General features: G+C 46.4%; 1 protein-coding gene and 1 long non-coding RNA gene across 2 annotated transcripts in view; one reads left to right on the top strand and one right to left on the bottom strand.

Annotated features, from left to right (window-relative positions):
- Positions 1-20,866, top strand: part of SYT9 (synaptotagmin 9) — a 198,198-nt gene that overhangs the window by 165,665 nt on the left and 11,667 nt on the right. The window lies entirely within an intron of this gene.
- Positions 11,083-20,866, bottom strand: part of LOC113603487 (uncharacterized) — a 37,182-nt gene continuing 27,398 nt past the window's right edge. Inside the window, exon 3 of the long non-coding RNA XR_003425089.2 lies at positions 11,083-12,514. This is a non-coding gene — a long non-coding RNA (uncharacterized LOC113603487). The remainder of the gene's footprint in view (positions 12,515-20,866) is intronic.

The raw sequence follows: 20,866 nt of genomic DNA, 5'->3' as shown, positions 1-20,866 counted from the left end.
AGAAATCATCACCACCACCCCTAGCTAACCTTTATATGGAACTACTCTGAGTGAGCCTTTATTACTCACAACCCAAAGGCTTAGCAGAACATGTATGGACTTGGGCCACCCAGAAGTACATTTGGCGGATGTTGGATTTGGGCCACTCAGTGTTTTCACATAGTTTGCCATGGTCTAGCTGTGCATAATGATGAGGTTTTGGAGTAGTGGTGGGGGTTCAGAGTCAATGGCCAAGAAAGAATTCTTAAAGACCTCTTTGGTACAAAAAACGTGATTTTATTAAGGCATGAGGACAGGACCCATTGTCAGAAAGAGCTGCATTAGGGTTATGAAGAGTGACTGCTTATATACTGTGGAGTTGGGGGAGATAAAGTCAAGAGGAAGTTTCTTAAAGGTATTTCCATATGCTAAAGACTTACAGATTACTGGAAGTCTAGCTGTTGTCAAGCTAAGGTTGTTTTCCCTCTAGCAAAGCATTATATTTAAGGCAGTATGGAGTTCCTGGATATTAGCTATTGATAAGATTGCCCTTTTCTTGTAATTGTACCAAGATGTTTGTAAACTGATGGAGACTATCAATTTAACCATTTGTTTCCTGACCTTTCCTTTGTCTTTGGGCAGCCAGGAGTGCCTGAGTAATATCACATATATCCCACCTGGGGGCAGGGGGGCGGGGGGCGGGGGGGAGTGTACTAGCTTGCGCTTTGCCCTCAACTTGCCTTATGTTCCCTCATCATTAAGATGAAACCTGAAAATGGTGGAAATCTCCCTGAATCGAGAAGAAGCAAGAATGAATAACACACAAGAGAAAGGAGATTTAAACCATTGAGAGGAAGCTATAGTTTCTGGAAGAGAAACACAGATGAAGGAGAAACCCCAAAAACTTGAATGTAAAGAAAGCTGCCTGGAAGGAGCTTAAAAAGAGCCTGGATGGTGATTCCTCGTAGTGAGGCAGCTACAGATAGACCAAATGATCTGATAGCAAGATGGCTTCCTGATAGTCAATAAGGTATAATAAAGAGTCAGCTGAGATTGGTCAGACTTACTGTTTCTCACGAACCATAGACAACCCACTAGGAGGAAACATGGATACATCTTCAGAGATCATGATTTTGGGGTGGGAAACTGAAGGAATTGAGAACGTAAATGGTGTTTTCCTTATTCTTCCTCATGTCCTTTGGAACTCTAGAAGGAATACCTCAAAGATGATCAACAGGTGGCCACAAAAAATCAGGCTGATGTTTAGATGAGGTTCTGAGCCATGGCTTAACATACCAGAAGAAATGCTTTTTAGCCAAGAATGCAGATCTTACAAAGACATGGGGGAACTAGCTCTTGATTAGCTAATCCCATCAAGATGATTTAAAAAGGGAATGCCAGGAGGAAAAGAGAAACAACACAACAAAACAGATAACACACCAGACTAGTCCCTGTGGATGATATTAAGTAGGATGTGGGAAAAAGAGTTTTGGCACCAGTGGTTGTCAGTGATCCATGGGAGGTAAGATCAGAAGACCAGCCAGAAGTGACCTCCAGCGTTCTAATGTATCCCACACAGAGAACAAGCACAATGATCCAGTGCAAGGCCTGTGGACCCCAGGCATGCCAGCAGATCACTTAAAACTTAAAACAGTCAGGTTAGTGGCAATTAACCTGCCTGGAAAGTCTGAGGCAGAAAACTCAAGGAGCAGGGTACACGTGGAGCTTAGCAGAGTGACCCCTTGAACAGAGTATCGCGGGCAGAGGGGCAATGCTCTCCTAAAGCAAATCATAGCACTAGTACAAAGGCAAAATCTCAGCATGAGGGAGGAAGTCGACCAAAGAGACATGTCCTGGAAGTCTTCTTTGATTAAAAACCTCTTGAGTTGCTTTGCTGGCAAGATGTATCAGAATACTTTGGATGTAAAGAACAAAATCCTGCCACAAACTGGGTTAAACAATGAGAAATGTGTCATTTGGCTAAGGAGCTGTGGTTAGTGACAGGATCAGGAACTCTGGATCTTTCTGGGCTACTGTGCCATCTTCCCTTTTCAGTTCATCTTCATGTTGGTGGCAAGATGGTTGCCACTCCAGGCATCGAGTCTAGACATGTAAATAACCAGAAGAAAAAGTGCTTCTTCTAGCTTTCTGTTGGGAAAAGGAAAATATTCTTCAAGCCCCCAGCAGACTTTCCCTTTACATGTCATTAGCCAGAAGATGCCAAGTTTTGAATCAGTCACTGGCAAAAGGAGTGGGATTATGTAGGCCAAACAGATCCAACTCCAGAGATGGATCCTCTTCCCTTGAGATACATAGGTGTGTGGGGGAGAAATGGAAACCTGACGAATTCAAGGTTCATTTAGGAGGGAGGAAATTAGGGGGGAGTTAGTGCTGGGCAGGTAATTACCAGTGTGCTTCGCAAGACATCTTCTGATAAATGTAGACAGTGAGTTCAGGTCAGAAAAAAATCTATATTAAAGTAAGAAAGAGAAGGAGAAAGAAAATGTGTTGAGAAATAAAAACTCTTTGGCAAAGTAGAAGTAATTAGGCCCTCAGGGAAAATTACTGCATCATCATAGAGATCATGGTAGTGAAAGAGATAATGTTTGGATATGGTCAGATTCTGTCATCAGCTTTTGAGTTAAGATTTTCGAAAACTCAGAAGAAAAAAATAGGTACACATTTTCAGTTGCTGGGAGCCTAGATAGACTCAGTGTATTTGAGAAGCTCTCTAAAATGCTGTTCTGACGATGCAGTCACAAATGGTAGTAAGGGAAGGACTCAGAGAAAGATATGCTCACTGATGTCTTACATGGACGTGTATGTACAAAGGCTGAAAAGAAAACCTTTTCAGTAAGGTTTTTCTTTACTGAAGTAAGGAAGGCACATTCTTGCCTTTGTCTTAATACCTGTTTTCTGTCTCTCTCTTACCACCTTACCTCATCCCCATCATTTTGCCTCTTCACTGCACTCCCACTCTCTAGAAATATGGAAACTTGCTTACCTCCCCACTTTCCTAGAGGGGCCCATGCCAGATCTGAACTTAGAAATCTGGTCTTCTGTCTCTACTGGGAAGCTGGGCTCCTTCACGGAACCATGGACTTGACTCAGGGCTACTTGTTTTCTACAACTGAAACACTTTGAGGCCTCATGCAGCAATTTTGCTTTCATCAAAGCTTTGCTCAAAAAAAAAAAAAAAATGAGGTTATGTGCCTCTTCATATTCTCATGGGCTAAGGATCTCCCAAAGCTCCTGACACTTAAAGCATCCTGGAGGGACGTGTGTCCTACCTACCACTTGGGTTAACTGGCCATGTCACATTTTTCAAGGCACAGAGGGCTTTCCTTGATTTGGAGGACACTGTTTTCCAACCGCAAGCAGAATCCCTTCTTCATACTGGTGAAAAACACCATCTCCTTTTCCTCTAGTGATGTCTGTCTAACCTTCCGGCTGTGATTCCCTCCATTCCCCTGATGTCTGTCCACAACAGCTCTGGGCTCGGTGTTGTCTGCCCTCCTGGAAACAACATTTTCTAGCCAACATGAGCACCACAGGATAGCGAATCAAGTCTGGAGCCCACATCTGCTGGACCAGCAGCCCCCACTGAGAACCTCTCCAGGTGAGAGGTGGTCCTGGCAGGAAGCCATGGCCTGCACCCCACCTGCTGCCTGTCACGACTCTGCATATGCTGTCAGCACTCTGCACCAGGGAGAATTGACCAAGATGAGGACCGCTTCTAATGATCTGGCACTCTGCCTATTCCCACACCAAGCAGGGACCTCGGGAGCATCCCCCCACACAGCCCGATCTGGTGTTAGCCTTCTCCTCCTACTGGTCCTGAGCCCAAATCAGTATTGTCGGTGGTATCAGGCCCAACTTTCAGGACACTTGTCACTATAAGAACCAGAGTCAAAGCCCCAAGAGTAAGTCTGGAGCTCCAGGAGGTACTCTGCACAGGCCTTGTGCTGCCAACACTGTGAGTCTAGACTACTTCCCTTGAGATCCTGGCCATCAGCCTCTCTTTCCCCATACCTCTATTCCAGCACTGGCCCCTACCCTCTCTAGCTGGCCACTCAAATTGGTCTCCCTCCTTTATAACGCTGGGCTTCATTGGACTTCTGTCAGCAGTCTTCTTCAATCCTGCTGCCTCCATGTCCCCAAATGATCACATGAATAATAGAACTTTTGCCTCAATGCCAAGTGATCACCAAAGAGCAGATAGCCCTCTCCTGGGCTTCTGGCCTCAGCTCAGCTGCCCTTTGCTGCCCTCCCCTGGTCATCAGCATCACTGCAGGTAACCTTTCAGTGCTCGGATGGCTTTACTGATGCTCTTACTCAATAAACATTTATTTAGGGCCACTCTGTACTACGCAATGTCTAGACACTGAGGATTCAGCAATACAAACACACACCACTTTCTTTCCAGGAGCACGGTCTAGTGAGGAAAAGTGGAAAGACAGAGACACAGAGAGACAGAGAGACAGAGAATGGATGAATTGTAGTGGACCCCTGGGGATGCCTAGATTTGCTCATCATTCCACAGACTTCACCGCCCAGAACCTGCACCTAACACCCCTTCTCTTCAGGGATGGAGCTGGGGACCTTTGACCTCCCTCCAGTAGTGGAATGTGCCAGCCCCGTCTGCCTTCTTCCTCCGGGGCATTTTATAGTTTGTTTTCATTGATAAACCAAATATTTCTGAACAGGTGCCAAGCATTCTGACGGGCACTAGAGATACAGTGGGGAAAATGCTAGCCCCATTGCCCTTGGAATTTATAGTCTAAGGACACAGACAAAGTAAGTAATCAGACAGATTGTTTGGTAACACTTATAGTAAGCATTTCCTTTTGCTATGTTCTGCCTTGTTCATATCTAGTAAGAGTCCTGCACAGCAAAGATTGGGTACAGGGTCCATTGTTTTCGGGTAGAAGGAATGAACCAGAGAGGAACATAGCTTATACACGTGGTGAGCATCTTGGGAAGTACTGAATGCATGCCAGAGGGTGCAGACCCAGAGGCCTAAGAACCAAGCCCATTGCCTCCAACAAGCTATGCTGAGACCCACAGCTCCTGTGCCTTCTCAGCTACAGCACACCCAGCCCTTCCTGACATGGTCACATGGTCTTGTACCCATCCTCCTCATCTCCACAGGCAGATCCAGATGTGTGAGATCTTTAGCAGGTTTCTGGCCAAGTCAAGAATGACTCGAGCAGCATGGTCCAATATTGCAGGAGCCCTGTCTGCTCTGTTCACCTATGTATATACCCAATCCTTCACACAGCACCTGGCACATAGGAGGCACACCATAATTCTGTCGGTGGTTGTTGAATGAATACATGACCTTTGCATAATTATCTGGCAGGAGCATAGCTTCTGCAAAGAACTTAGTCATGACTGGACTCATTTGATCAGTGTAGACAGCCATTCTGATTAATCCAGACCTGGATTTATAACCTAATTTTGTGTATTGGCCACCAACAGGGTATAGACTGCATTGTAGTGGCGGTCAGGGCCAGGGGTACAGAGCAATAGCGAGAACACATTCCCCAGGTTCGAGAGACGAGCCTCTGCAAGGGCCATGCTCCCTTTGACGGGTCCTCGTGGGTCCCTGTGCTGGTTGGTAGCGACTGACTTTCACTGGATCTGGCAGGGGCTTCACCACATTTTGCTTAAAATTACAGCTGGTTTGTAATTTCGGCCTCAGACAGTAATTACAGCTGCCGGAGCTCCTTGGAGAGATAATTACAGAAAGGATTCAGCACGTTCATTTTATCTACGCACTTAACCATCAATTAAATCATTACCGCCTAATCCTATTCCAGAGTCTAGAAATGTTCTGTGAATGTATAATTTTGAAGGCATGAAGTTTGTTTTCAGATGGTTTTAAGTGAAAAATTGCCCAATTTCCAGAACCAGTGGAGGCCCGCGTGTGCCTCCCCTGTGGAGTCAGAGCCAGGGATGTTCTGGTCTTGTGGTGGCTGCTTCCCTGGAAGCCAGCCATGGGAGGGGTCAGGCGGGAATGGACTGGCAGGCGGTACCCAGCTTTGCCTTTGATCTCCCATGAAGTTCATGATCTTTCAGAGCAGGGTTACTACAGGGACCTAGACGTCAGCTGCTGGGGCCAGATGAGAGAGTGGCTCATCTTGCCAACAGGCTTTCAGGAGGGCCCTCCCCTGCTGGGGTTTTGTAGGAGCCCTAGGCCACCGTCCACTAACTGAAAGCCAGGGATGAGGTCTTTTCGGTGCAGGAACCATGGTATTAAAAACACAGGCTCTAGAGTCATACCACTGGGCTCATATTTTGGCTCTACTGCTTCTGAGCTCTGTGTCCTTGGGCATGTTTCTGAACCTCTCTGAGACTCAGATTATTCATCTCAACACAGCAATAGACCCTCCCAAATGGAGCAGTTTGAGACTTAATGAGAAGTAATGTGGCGTGTTTGTTTAACACAATGTCTGCCCTTAATGGATACTAGGTACGTTTTGATCACTGCTGTTATTTAACATACAAGTATGTCCAGGAAAAGGAGAGAAGCAGAAGGGAAAACTGGACTGTCTGTAATGTGCTGCCTCAAGCCCAGTGGCTGATGAGAGCAGGGGGCACCAGGCCTCAGGCTTCACTGACCAGCTTGGACTTCACAGCTGTGCCATTCGACCTCCATCTCCCTCAGTGGTGACCCACCAGGAGCCCCCGACTCCAGCCTTGCTCTGCCCCTTCTGCCTCGACCCTGCCTTCTCCTGGCTCCCGCTGGCTCCCAGAAGAAGCCTGCTGTCCTCCTCCATCTCCAGCTGTTCTTTTCTATCTCTTGTATGAGTTGGTGGGCTCACGGTTAGACACATTCATGCCCCAGGTTTCTGTTTTAGGCCACTTTCTGTTTCTTCCATACCACACAAAGCAGCTTTTGGGGACAGGGGGGCTGGTGACCTACTGGGATACAGTGGATGCTAGAGAGACAATTCTTTTATTTATTTATTTATTTTAATTTACAGGCAAGTTAGTTAGCATATGGTGCAATAATGATTTCAGGAGTAGATTCCAGTGATTCATCCCTATATATAACACCCAATGCTCATCCCAACAAGTGTCTTCCTTAATGCCTATTACCCATTTAGCCCATCCCCTACCCACACGCCCTCCAGCATGTTCATTTGTTCTCTGTATTTAAGAGTCTCTTAAGTTTTGTCCCCCTCTCTGTTTTTATATTATTTTTGCTTCCCTTCCCTTATGTTTTTCTGTTTCATATCTTAAATTCCACATATGAGTGAAATCGTATGATATTTGTCTTTCTTTGACTGACGTAGCATTTTGCTTAGCATGATACCGTCTAGTTCCATCCACATTGTTCAAATGGCAAGATTTCATTCTTTTTGATTGCCGAGTAATACTCCATCGTGTATATATACCACATCTTCTTTATCCATTCATCCATCTGTGGACATTTGGGCTCTTTCCATACTTTGGCTATTGTCGATAGCACTGCTATAAACATTGGGGTGCATGTGCCCCTTCGAGACAGCATACATGTATCCCTTGGATAAATACCTAGTAGTGCAATTGCTGGGTCATAGGGTAGTTCTATTTTTAATTATTTGAGGAACCTCCTCCATTCTGTTCTCCAGAGTGGCTGCTCCAGTTTGCACTCCCACCAACAGGGTAAGAGGGTTCCTCTTTCTTCACATCCTCACTAACATCTGTTGTTTCTTGTGTTGTTAATGTTAGCCATTCTGACTGGTGTGAGATAGTATCTCATTGTGGTTTTAATTTGTATTTCTCTGATGATGAGTGATGTTGAGCATGTTTTGATGTGTCTCTTAGCCATCTAGATGACTTCTTTGGAAAAGTGTCTATTCATGTCTTTTGCCCATTTCTTCCCTGGATTATTTGTTTTTTGGGTATTGAGTTTGATAAGTTCTTTACAGATTTTGCATACTAACTCTTTATCTGCTATGTCATTTGCAATATCTTCTCCCATTCCGTTGGTTGCCTTTTAGTTTTGCTGATTGTTTCCTTCACTGTGCAGAAGATTTTTATCTTGATGAGGTCCCAATAGTTCCTTTTTGCTCTTGTTTCTTTTGCCTCCAGAGAAATGGTGAGTGAGAAGTTGCTGTGGCCGAGGTCAAAGAGGTTTTTGCCTGCTTTCTCCTCTAGGATTTTGATGGCTTCCTGTCTTACGTTAGATATTTCTTCCATTTTGAGTTTATCTTTGTGTATGGGGTAAGAAAGTGGTCCAGGTTCATTTTTCTGCATGTTGCTCTCCAGTTTTCCCAGTACCATTTGCTGAAGAGACTGTCTTTATTCCAGTGGATATTCTTTCCTGCTTTGTCAAAAATTAGTTGGCCATACGCTTGTGGGTCAATTTCTAGGTTCTTTATTCTGTTCCGTTGATCTAAGTGTCTGTTTTTGTGCCAGTACCATACTGTCTTGATGATTACAGCTTTATAATACAGCTTGAAGTCCAGGATTCTGATGCCCCCAGCTTTGGTTTTCTTTTTCAGGATTGCTTTGGCTGTTCGGGGTCTTTTCTGGTTCCATACAAATTTTAGCTCTATAAAGAATGCTGGTGTTATTTTGATAGGGATTGCATTTAATAGGTAGATTGCTTTGGTTAGTATTGACATTTTGACAATATTTGTTTCTCCTATCCAGGAGCATGGAGTAGTTTTCCTTTTTTTTTTTTTTAATGCGTGTTCTTCAATTTCTTTCATAAGCTTTCTGTAGTTTTCAGTGTGTAGATTTTTCACCTCTTTGGTTAGGTTTATTCCTAGGTATTTTATGGGTTTTAGTGCAGTTGTAAATGGGATTGATTCCTTGATTTCTCTTTCTGTTGCTTCATTATTGTTGTATAGAAATGCAACTGATTTCTGTGCATTGATTTTATATCTTGTGACTTTGCTGAATTCATGGATCAGTTCTACCAGTTTTTTTGGTGGAATCTTTTGAGTTTTCCATATAGAGGACCATGGAGAGACAGTTCTTTTAATAGTCAGGGCTTGCCAGGCCAAATTAGTTGTCGAGACTCTGTACCTAGAGCTGGGATCCCAGAGATGTTCTCTGCACCATGGGGCCCTGGGAAAGTCCCCATTTGGAAACCAGCTTTTCCAGATGCAGCACCACTCCTGGCCAGTGTCTGGGCTCAGCCTGCTTCACCCTTCTGCACACAGTATGTGCACCTTCTAATGAAATTGCTAAAAAGTCCAACTCATGTGGCTAGCATGGCACTGACCACAGGATGGGCTTCCCTCCCCACCCCTAACGTAAGCAGCAGTTACGTGGCAGCCCCAAGCTGGGAACCAGCCCCAGGCACAGCACCGCCAAGGTGCCAGATGAGCCTGGAGCACCCCCCCCCCCCCCGCCGATCCTACAGCTGTGTAGCCAGGGCTGCAGGGAAGTGAAAAGCTCCCACCCAGTGATGTCATGGAGCCGGATGTCCAGTCTTTACACCCATAGGTGATCGTGGTTATTGTTGGGAAGATTATTTTTTTTAAAAAAAAATTTTTTAACATTTATTTATTTTTGAGACAGAGAGAGAGAGCATGAACAGGGGAGGGTCAGAGAAAGAGGGAGACACAGAATCTGAAACAAGCTCCAGGCTCTGAGCTGTCAGCACAGAGCCCGATGTGGGGCTCGAACCCACAGACTGTGAGATCATGACCTGAGCTGAAGTCGGACGCTCAACTGACTGAGCCACCCAGGCGCCCCTGGGAAGATTATTTTTTAACTACCTTCTAGAGCTGTAAGAATTAAATGAGTTAATAAATGTAAAGCACTTATAAGAATGCCTAGTGCCTAGTGTATGCTCAATAGATACTAGTTATTATTGTCATTGTTATTAAAGGAGAAACCAGGCTCCACGGGGCTTATAGAGTCCTGGCCAGAAACACTGGGAATACCTGACCCCTCCATCCCCAACTTCGGGACCTCTTGGAAGGGCCGATCCTCCTGTCCAGTGGTGTCCAGGCCCAGTGACATCATGACAGCTTCCTGATCCCTAAACTTAGCATTTGGTACCACAGGTACTCGTCCTTTAAGTACCTGGATCCTGGCACTGCCCAGAGGGGAAGAAGAAAAAGCCCTCCCTGCCCACCCTCCGCAACACCCACCACAGACATGGCCCCTGTGTTGACTCCCTCAAGGAGATACAGGCAGGGGATACTCTGTGAGCTCCCCATCTAAGAACTCAAGGCTGGTCCACTGGAACCTCCCTGCTCCTCCTCCGCTCTTCCTGGGTTATGTGGGGAGATGGTTCCTGCCCTGCCTCTCTGTGAGCCCACCTTGGTCTTGGTCAGTCCCCCAGGTGTCTTGCAATGATTCTTAAATAATCAAATGCCCATGCAGTGGCCAGGAAGGACCTGATCCTTGAGAAGAGCTAGGGAAGGAAGCGTAGGGCACACCTTGACACTAGCACCACCTGGAATATCCACCCTGGGTCCCAGCAGAACCTGACCACGAATGCAACATGACTCTCACTCCTGGAGCCAAAGGGCACCCATATCCTTTTGCTTTGGCATATGGGGTTTGGCGACCTGCGAGTGTATGTGAGGCTGCAGGACAGGTGAGAACACTGGCCAGTGGAACTCAGGTTTTCCAGTGCTGTGAGATGCTATGTTTTGGGGTCTGGCCAGTCTCAACCTTATAACTAGAGCCCTTTGGAGCAGGAGACAGATGCAGCCAGCTTCCCTGTGCTCCAGTGAATGCATCTGGAAATCGCCTGCCCACTACGTGTCTCACTCTGGCACCTCACCCCGATTCTGTCTTTTCCTCCTGCCCTCTCAGACTTTCTGTTACAGGTAGAACCCAAATTCCTTAGTGTGCACACAGAGGCCTTCACAACCTGACCCCTCCCTGTCTGTCTGGAGTCCCAGCCCATCACTGCCCCTTGACGTTTTATGCTCAGCCACGCCTCACTAGCTGCTTCTGGGATGTGGAGACACTGTGTTCTGTGATGTCCCTCTGCTTTTGCATGGGCTGTTCCACCCGCCTGAGATACCTCCTCAGAACTTCCCCTGCAAATGTGTACTTCCTTCAGATTCAACCCAAGTATAGCCTCCTCTATGTATACCTTTGTGATAGCTCCCATAATGGGATTTTGTCATTTCTTTTTAAAAGTTTTTTTTAAATGTTTCTTTATTTTTGAGAGAGAGAGAGAGAGAGAGAGGGTGCAAGCAGGGGAGGGGCAGAGAGAGAGGGAGACACAGAATCCAAAGCAGACTCCAGGCTCTGAGCTGTCAGCACAGAGCTGGAGGCAGGACTCGAACTCATGAACATGACATCATGACATCATGACCTGAGCCGAAGTCAGACACTTAACTGACTGAGCCACCCAGGTGCCTGCGATTTTGTCATTTCGTATTCATTTTCCTGAATAGACCATGAGCTCCCTGAGAACAGGGAGTGGATCCCATTCATCTCTGAATCCCTAGACCCTTGTATAGGCCCCAGCAATGAGTAGGTGCTTGGTATTGGCTGAATGAGAGAGAGCCAGAGGGCCCGGCTTCCCACGTGCTCGGTGTGAGGCGTGTGGGGCCCAGTTGACTGACCCCCACACTGGGTATTCTTCACTGACAGCCACTGCATGATTCCAGCAGATTTCAGTTCAAACTTCTACCCACTGAAAAGCTGAATGGAAAAGGCCCAGGTCTTGCCCCATGGCATGGGATCTCCCTCTTTGGAAGGGCTATTAGGGAAGGTCTGTAAGGTCCACAAGGAGAGAAATACAGCCGGGCTTCAGAGACCCCAGACTCCGGGATATTTCACATTTTGAGATGATTTGGTGACCTCACTTGTGCAGCTAAGGAGGCAGGAGATGGAGAGGCAGTGGGGATAGAGGCTGTGGCCTCCAGAACGTCTTCAGGGTCTGTTCTCAGAATAGCCTTTGCCATCCAAGGTGTGGTACTCAGGTGTGGGGACCTGGCTTGAAGCTCAGGGAGGGGGGAACATCATTGCCCTTGATGGCACCTGTGAAAAGAGCACCGCCACAGATCTCGGCCTCTGTGCCCTCGCCACAAGGCAGAGAACGGGGCAGTGGCACACAATGCCCCCTCTGAAGAAGAAAGCGGCCCATGCGTGCTCTTGTGCTGGCTTCAGCAAGATGACTGTGCCCATTTATTGCAATTTCATGCTGCGATTATCTCACTTCAATCTATGCTGAAAATGGCAACTGTACCCACTGTGTCTCCAGCGTGGTGTAGTACATAGTTTTGTTTTCCAGACTTCCTGAAATCATTCGATAAAGGGGAAAAATCTCCTCTGCTACAGAGCACAAAGAACTGTCTCAAAATAAATCACCTTTTATAGGTCCTCCAACATAATTTTGCAGCAGGGCACGCCGAGTTGGAGGCCATTTCTCCGCAGCTTTCCTGAAGAGCTGAATCTCCCTCACCACCCCCACTGTCACCACCACTGTCACAACAGCTGGCTGTGGCTTCACGATGGGATGGGTTGGCACCCAGGTGAGAGACCTACCTGGACTGGCTGTCAGTGCAGAGCAGTGGCAGGCGGGGGGCAGCAGGGGTCTTAGTCATGGCCAAGGATGTTCCTGGTGGTAGCAGGGAAGAGAGGTTGAGCGAAGGCAGGTGGTTTGACAAGAAGATGGAGAGGCAAGGGCATCAAGGAGCAAAAGAGACAGTGCCCCCACCCCAGCCTGGGTCCCAGGGAACTCACAGGACAAAATGGCCTTCTGCTGAGAGGACTGCAGAGCCGTGGCTTCCAGGGAGAACTTAAGGCAGGGAGGCAGGTGGAAGGTTTGAATAACGAGTCAGGGATGATAGAGGATGGCATGTGGAGAGCCCCAGAGGAGGGCTGCAGATGTTTCGGAGAGGGGGTTTGTTTGGGGAAGGGGAAGTACAGAGCAGGATATGGGTGACAGGGTAGAGAGACAAGGTGACTGGACAGTGGGGGCAGAAGGAAAGGGAGTGAGGCCTGGCAGCTTCAGCCTCAGGGAGCAAAGTGTGCCTTCCCTGGAAGAAGTAAGGTGACCAGGCTGTCCTGGGGGTGGGAAGATAAAGCCACAACAGCCCTGAGACCAGCTGCTCTTCCAGAGTTGTCCAAGAGGGACTTAACCTGAGCCATCTCTCATCCACGCATCCATTCATTCATTAATCACCCAGTGTTCGTGAGCCTTGCTTGGGTCTAGTGTGTCCACAGCCTTTCTACCACCTTAAATCCTTACCTGTCTGCCTGACCACCACCTCCCCTACTGCTGCCCCAGACTGTGCCCATCTAAGCTGTCAGTCACTGTCCTGCCTTCTCCCTAGTGCCGGTTGTCACCCCCCCCCCCGCCCCCGACAAGCAGGAGTTCCTTACCTGTGACATAGTACCTCAGATGAGTAATAATATCACGTTAGCTTGCCTACATCAAGCACCTACTCTCTCCAGGGCGTGGTGCTAAGCGCTGTACATGTATCATCTAATGTCACCCTCACCCTGTGAGGTAGACGATAGCATCTCCCCAGATAAAACAACTGAAGCTGAACTAACTTCTCCAACATCATAAGGCAAAGCCATGATAGAGCTGGCATACTGAGGTAGCTTGTATTATTTGTCCATTGTTACATGCCCTCTCTACACTCCTTAAGGGTCTTATACTCTGGTTGCTCTGGGTGAGGCCCTGTGATTTGCTTTGACCAATAGACTATGGGTGGGGTCACAGCTCCAAGTGGGGGCTTTCAGAAGCATCTCCTATCTCTACTCATCCCCTTGGGCTTTTGGCATATGTCAGGGAATTACCTAGGCCCTGGAATGAGAAGACACAGAAGCCGACTTCCACCTGTCTGGAGCCAGATCCGGCTGAGCCCAGCAGAGCCACAGACAGCCCACAGACCCACGAGCAAGAAAGACGTGTTCATTCTTATAAGCAGCGAAGACTGGGGAGTTTTTATTGCAGCAAAAGCTGACTAATACAGATTTTTCGGATTCCTGCCCCGATGCATCTTGGACACAGACACCAAGGCCATTCTGACTGGGTCTGGATGTGGACCTTCTCCACCCTCTTAGGAAAGGCTCTCTCTGCCTCTGTTCATCAAGCTGAGTCAGGCAGCCTATAGCTGTTCCAGTTGCTCTCTTCTTTTTCTTCCCCTCCCCTCTTCCTAGAAACAAATCTGTATGGACCTACCCAGTCTCTCAGCAAATCTCTCAAACCTGCCTCTCTGCTGGTCAGGCAGCTACATCAGTCAGACACAACTGGGTCCTCACAGGGTCAGGCAATCTATGGATCACATAGAGATGCTGGTTCTAAAAGATTCTTCCTCTGTGCTGTTATTATGCAACTCAATTAATAACGTAAAGCTAAAACAATGCCTAAGGATTTTTGGAAAATTCTTTCATTTTCCTCCTGCTGGCTCTCATGCCCTCTCCCTTGTGACCTCACATTCTCGAATGATTTGTCATATAAGTTTTTTTGCTAATTTATTTTTCAGTTGTTTTGTTTCTTCTGTTTCTCCCCCACCTAATCAGCTGCTGCTTCAATATAACCGTAATTTTCAAAACCAGTAGGACATGCAGTGAACAATATGCAGTAAAATTGATTAACTGAAACCCTTTAAAAAAAAAAAGTCCTAAAAGCTAATGGACTACTCTTTTTTTTATTCTAGCAGTCCTGTTACGTTCTGTGGGGTTTTCCCGCAAATGTGTTCTTAAATGTTGTATTCTGATAAGACTAAACTTTGTAGCGGCAAAGATTTGATTCCTTCAAAGTAGAACATGATTTTCTCTTAATGCCAAAGGCTCTGAAGTGAAAATTTATGTGTTGCTTATGCAGCATTCCTTCTTCTGATAAAATAATCCCATTTGCCTTGAGGACCCACCCTACCTCCCTCTCTGCCCCTGTGGTTTGGGAGGACGGAACCACACTCTCTGCTCCAGGAATGTGTCTGTGTCCCCCCAGGCTGTGTCCGGTCAGCACACTCTGGCATTGGTTCATTGGTCACATTAGTGATGTGATCTAATTTAGGCCCAGGGAGTGGGCCCAGGGAGGGAGCTGACAGGAGTGTGAGCTGGGAAGACACTCCAAACTTTGTTCCTCTAAACCCCAAGGGCTGGCCGTTGGCACGTTTATCATCAGTTCCTACGGCAGTCTTCAGCTGTCCTGATGTCTGCCCTCCCACATTCATTCAGCCAGCATTCACTGAGCACCTGCTGCGTGCCAAATGCTGTTCCAGACACCGGGAATGCAGTGTTGAATGTAAAACTTGCATTCTGATGGAAGGAGACAGACAAACCGTGAACATGTAAACAAATGGGTCATGATAAGTTCAAAGATGAACATACAACAGAGAGATATGATGGGGTGAATGGAGCCACCTTGGTGTTGGGAAGTGACACTAACAGGGACCTGGGACAAGAAGCAGACCACAGAACAAAGACTTGGGAAGAGCAGAGAGGAGGTGGTGTAGCTAGGACAGGGAGTCCCAGGGATTCTGGGTTCAGGCAAGGGGAGTGGCTGCCCCTGGGGTTTCTACTCCCCCACCCCTCATCGTGAGCCCCAGGGGACTGGAATGGAGCTCAGTCTCCTCAGCCTGTCCACTCTGCTGGCTCATCTTGTCTCCCAGGCCAGGTGCTCAGGGCAGAGCTATGAGAGTTCAGCTTCTTCACAGGTAACACCAACCCCTAATTCATGCAGGAAGAACCACCTTTCCCAGTACTCTCTCCATCCTTGGTCACTCTTCTCCCTTCTCCCTGAATTTCCAGCCCCTTTGATGAAAGCCCCGGGTCCTCAGGTCCTACCTGTCTGAGCCTCTGCCCTTTGTGTCTGCCCTTGTTAACTTCCTTTCCCCACACCACTCAGCAATTCTGTGTCTCATCAGTCCTGCTTGTTGCTTACTTTCTGCCCCGAGTCTCATTCCTGGTTTCTCTGCTGGTCATTGTCAGAGGTCTCTGACCTGCTTCTTCAAGCCCACAGCCTCTCCCTGCGCTGCTTACCCCCAGCATGGACCCAGCTCCTCTGCAATTCCCCAAAGCACAGCTAGCACCTGGCGCCAGTGTTTAATGAAACCTTCCTAAGGGCTGGGGGTGACAGGAGTGACTGCAAGACAAACAGATCATAAGAAACTGAAAATCCTATATCAGGGAAAGAAACATCCACCTCAGGTCATAGTTGTCTCTGCCAGTGGGAACCTGCCTGCAAGGAAGACACTTTACTTCATTAAGCAGAACAATACAGCCTCTCAGGCCAAGGTAAGGTCTGGGCCTTTAAGCCCCCCCAAGGGACTCCTACCCCCAAGAGCTTTTCCCCCAGGGCCTTGCAAATACTCCTATAGGCGATTCCTGCAGCAGGGAGCTGGGCCGACTGGAAACACAAAGCTGAAGTCAGCTGTCTTTCCACTGCCAAGTGGTGAGTATGCCTGGAGGGGCTCCTGGTTCTAATTTACGCAAAGGCCCAGTGTTAACAGCACTGTGCAGAGAGATGCATTCCATGGCCAACTATCAGTCAGATTTTTCAGAAAAGAGCAGATACTCAAATAAGAGAAAAGTGTGCTGATAGGTGTTTTTGTTTGGTTTTGGTTTTGCTTTTGCTTTTTTTTGGATGTTGTGGGAAGCTGAGATGAAAAGTTAATGGTAGGGGGGGCACCTGGGTGGCTCAGTTGGTTAAGCATCCGACTCTTGATTTTAGGTCAGGATCTCACAGTTTGTGGGATCAAGCCCCGAGTCGGGCCCTATGCTGATAGCACAGAGACTGCTTGGGATTTTCTCTCTCCCTCTCTCTCTCCCTCTGCCCCTCTCCCACTCATGCACACATGTTCACACACTCTGTCTCGCTCTCTCTCTCAAAATAGATAAGTAAACATTAAAAAAAAAAAGTTAATGGTAGGAATAATGCCCAAAATGTTGATATTGTGAATAACTTAATATAAGCCTCTAAATCTTTGGGGGAAAGAAAGTGTCTTATGTCATAACCTTTTTTCAAACAACAAACATATTTAAGGATCTCTCTCTCACACAGAAAACTAAGCTATAAGATATTATATTATTTTTAAATTACCACATATTTAATGGACTTTTCAAAACGTAGTTCTGTTCAACCTATTAGATGTATTTATTCCATACAACGACATCCCAGTGTTTAAGCTAATTCTGAGAACTTCTCCTAAGTTAAGGGAAACACATCCATAATCACAGAAGGAAAAGGGAGCATGATAGGCCTGAGTAATTTATGGGGGAGACCCCTGCCTGAGGCCACCATGCAGTGGGTATTTTCTCTCTCATGGTATCGCAATAGACTATGAATTCTACAGCTGTTCTCTTTGGCCTGTGTAAACTCAGTGTGGTTGACCATCTCCTGGGTCATACCTACTGAAGGGAGTATCCACCACTCAGTTCAGTGAGGCTGGTCCCAACAGGTGCCCGGGAAGGAGGTCCCCCTCAGTGCCTGCCCTCCCTCCCTTAGGTAGTCTATGCTAGCAATGTCCACAGCCCCTCGGTTGTTTCCTTCTCATTTTAAGCCACTCTCCTTAGGCAGGAGAACTCAGATTTTACCAGGTCTCCCTCCTTCAAAAGCTTCCACTGGCTGGCCATGCCTATTTATAGTGCCTAAATTAATTTTCTATTTTTCACCTTTTCTCCTGATGCTTCCTTAACCTGCTGTACCTTTCCTCTACATTCTTACCATATAAATCCTACATAATCCTCAGGGTTTAATAAGTGCCACCTCCTCTGTGAAGTCTTAAGTGAACTACACCCCACCTAGAATGAAGTGCTCCCATGATACTGTGATTGTGATTCATATTGATCACTTACTGCCTCTAGCTTTTGCTTTCTAGTGCGTTAGAGTCATCTGTCTTCTCTCTTAACTGTGAACCCCTTGAGGTCTGAGATTACGCTTCCTCCCCATGGTGAAAAGTAGGAGCTTTCATTATTCACCCAGTTGATGTATTTAGCTGGCATGAGCTCATTGCTGGATCTTTACTGCAGAGGGTGATTGAGCCTTTCCTCTGTGGTCCCTAGAGAAGTTTCCAGAATGTGATCATCAACAGGCAGGAGGGGGACTGGTCAGTGTGAGAGTCCTGAGGGAGGATTGAGACACATAGAGTCTGCACAGCTCTTCAAAGTGGGTAGAAGCACTCAGAGGGGAGGGTACAAGTCACCCACACGTGCAGCAGGCTGAATGCGTCTCCCTTCAAGGTCTCCCTTATGTCAGGCAAATAAAAGCTAGAGGATACTGGGGTCTTGTTGTTTAGCCAGAAAATGCCTACCATCTGTAAGTGGTAATGGTGATATCCTGGAGTCAATTTCACAGGTGAGCAGATCGAACATCCATTTTATTGTATACTAAACATTGGTGGGTTGGGTTGTAGTTATGACTCTTCATTCATTATCTCTTTGGTATTTATATTTCTTGCTCTTCATTATTTTTCAGAGTTCCATTTGTCCCTTTTTAGGAAATTCTGAATGTAAATGCTCTCATCCTGTCTCAGGACCAGCCAAATAGAGCTCTCAGGAGCCAAAACCAGCTACCTCCTCCCCACTGACCAACACTTCTGCAAGGCCAGGGTAAATGAGGACTATAAAGGCAAGAGGGGTGCTTCACCTGCTCCTACATGGTTGCTCCACCCTGGTTTCCCTGCTGTCCTATCCAGTCTCTGCACTGTTTGCAGGGTCCAAGTCCTAAAGTACAAATCTGACCACTTCAATAGCTGCCCTTTGTTCAGATCAAGATCAGGTCCCCTATCTTGCTATCCATGGTCCTCTGTGACCCTGCATCCATCTCCTCCTTGTACTTTATGTTGATGCCATGCCCACTATCTGGTGGCCCACCCCATACTTTTTGTTCACCCCCATGCCCTTGCTCCTGATTTGACTTCTTGTGCTGTCCTTGCTACCTCTCTTTGCTTGGCTACATCCAGCTCATCTTTTAAGCATCTGATCAGTTGTCATCTTCTTTAGGAAGCATTCTGGAGATCCTCCTACTAGGTGTTAAATGTCTCCTGTATGTGTTCTCGCCCACTGGTCCCCTGTGCCTACCCCTACCATAGCATTTGGTGCCACTTGATATTATTTGTGTACGTGTCATCTGCAGTACAGCCAGCTGCTCCTTGAGGATAGCAATTGTTATTCATCATTGTGTAACCAGTACCTGGCAAAGTACCTGGCACAAAGTCAGCATTGAATAAATTCTTGTTGGATAGAATTCCAATTTCTTCTATCTTACAGCTTGGAAAATGATTGTTGATTTCTTAGATGGACTCTGCATGTCATATTTTGAAAACTACAGCTACAGTGGTTCTATTAATTTATAAAAGTAACCCAGTGTTAGCTCTGAAAGCCAAAGAAGCTCCACTTTCTTGAGGAGAAAATGAGCTCTACCTACCTTCCAGCTCTCAGTTCTCCAAGTGCAAGGCAGCACCCGTGAGAATTACAGTAATGCTGAGTTCCCAGTCTTTGTCTCAGGTGAGATTTGTGACAACAAAAATGCCCAGAGCGTTCTCATAAAGGTCTCTGTGACAGAATCATCTTAATTTAAAAAACAGATTGGGGGGGGGGGGGGGTACCTGGGTGGCTCAGTCAGTTGAGTGCCCCATTCTTTATATCAGGTCAGGTGATGATCTCAGGATCGTGGAATTGAGAACTGCAACATGGAGACTGCTTAAGATTTTCTCTCTCCCTCTCCCTCTGCCTCTCCCCCCAATCAAAAATTAAAATAAGACAAGACAAGACAAGGTAAAATTAAATTAAATTAAATTAAATTAAATTAAATTAAAATAAAATAAAATAAAATCTAGTCACTTTAAAAAACAAACAAAACAAAAGAGGTTGGAAGAACCATGACCATGTCCTCTAGAATTTCTCCATGTTTGGACTTAATGATGCTGGCTGCTTATCTCTGCAATCTTTCAAGATGCCTCTTTGCATTATTTGCATCATTTACTGTCTATATTGTGACATTCTATTCAAGTCATACTCAATCAAGTTTCCTTTAAAACAATCACTTTGCAGAAGGATGTGGGGGATTTAATCATTTCTTTATCAACAAATATTGATTACCTACAATGGGTATACATCTGTGAGAAAAAATAGACAAAAATTCTTACCCTAGTGGAGCTTAATTCTAGCAGGAAAACCAGAAAAGAAACATCGTAAAGTGAGCATATTCTGTATTATTGAAGCTAATAGTCACTAATCAATAAAAAGAAAAATAAAATAGGGCAAGTAAGGGGGGACCAGAAGTATGGTAGTGGTTTTTTTGGTTTGTTGGTTGGTTGGTTGGTTGGTTGGTTGGTTGGTTGTGTTTGGTTTTGTTTTGTTTTTTAAGAGAGGGGGTGGTAATTTTAATAGAGATAACATAGCTCTCATGGAGAATTAAAACCTCTGAGCAAAGGAGATGAGGGAGGAAGTCACATGTATATGCAGGCTGATGGGGAATGACCAATACAAAGGCCTTAGGGAAGTTTGTACATGGAACACTGAAAACAATGTGGGGGTTGCAAGGGTGAGGGAGGGAAATAAGAGATGAGATCAGAAAAGTAAGAGGTGGGCAGGGCTCAGATCACATAAAACCTCACAGATCTCTATAAGGATTCTAGTTTATACTCTGAGATGAACAGGAAGCCATTGCAGGATTTTTGAGAGATGTGGGTGTGCCTGGGTGGCTCAGTTGGTTAAGCGTCCCAACTTCGGCTCAGGTCATGATCTCATGGTTCGTGGGTTTAAGAGAGATGTGACGTGATCTGAGGTCATAAGTGATCCCTTTGATTCTGTGTTGGCAATAGACTGTAGGGGGCAGGGGTAGAAGGGGGGAAATCTGCTAGGAGTCTGCTGCTATTATCCAGACAGAAACAGTATAGGCTTGGACTGGTGTAGAAGTGGGGTAATGGTGAGAAGTGGTTACACTCTGGATATATTTTTGGAAGGAGACCTATAGGATTTCCTGATGTAGAGTATGACAGAGAGAAGTGAA

The sequence above is a fragment of the Acinonyx jubatus genome, chromosome D1 (assembly GCF_027475565.1).
Source record: "Acinonyx jubatus isolate Ajub_Pintada_27869175 chromosome D1, VMU_Ajub_asm_v1.0, whole genome shotgun sequence".
NCBI lineage: Eukaryota > Metazoa > Chordata > Mammalia > Carnivora > Felidae > Acinonyx > Acinonyx jubatus.
This window is presented reverse-complemented; position numbering and strand designations above follow the sequence as displayed.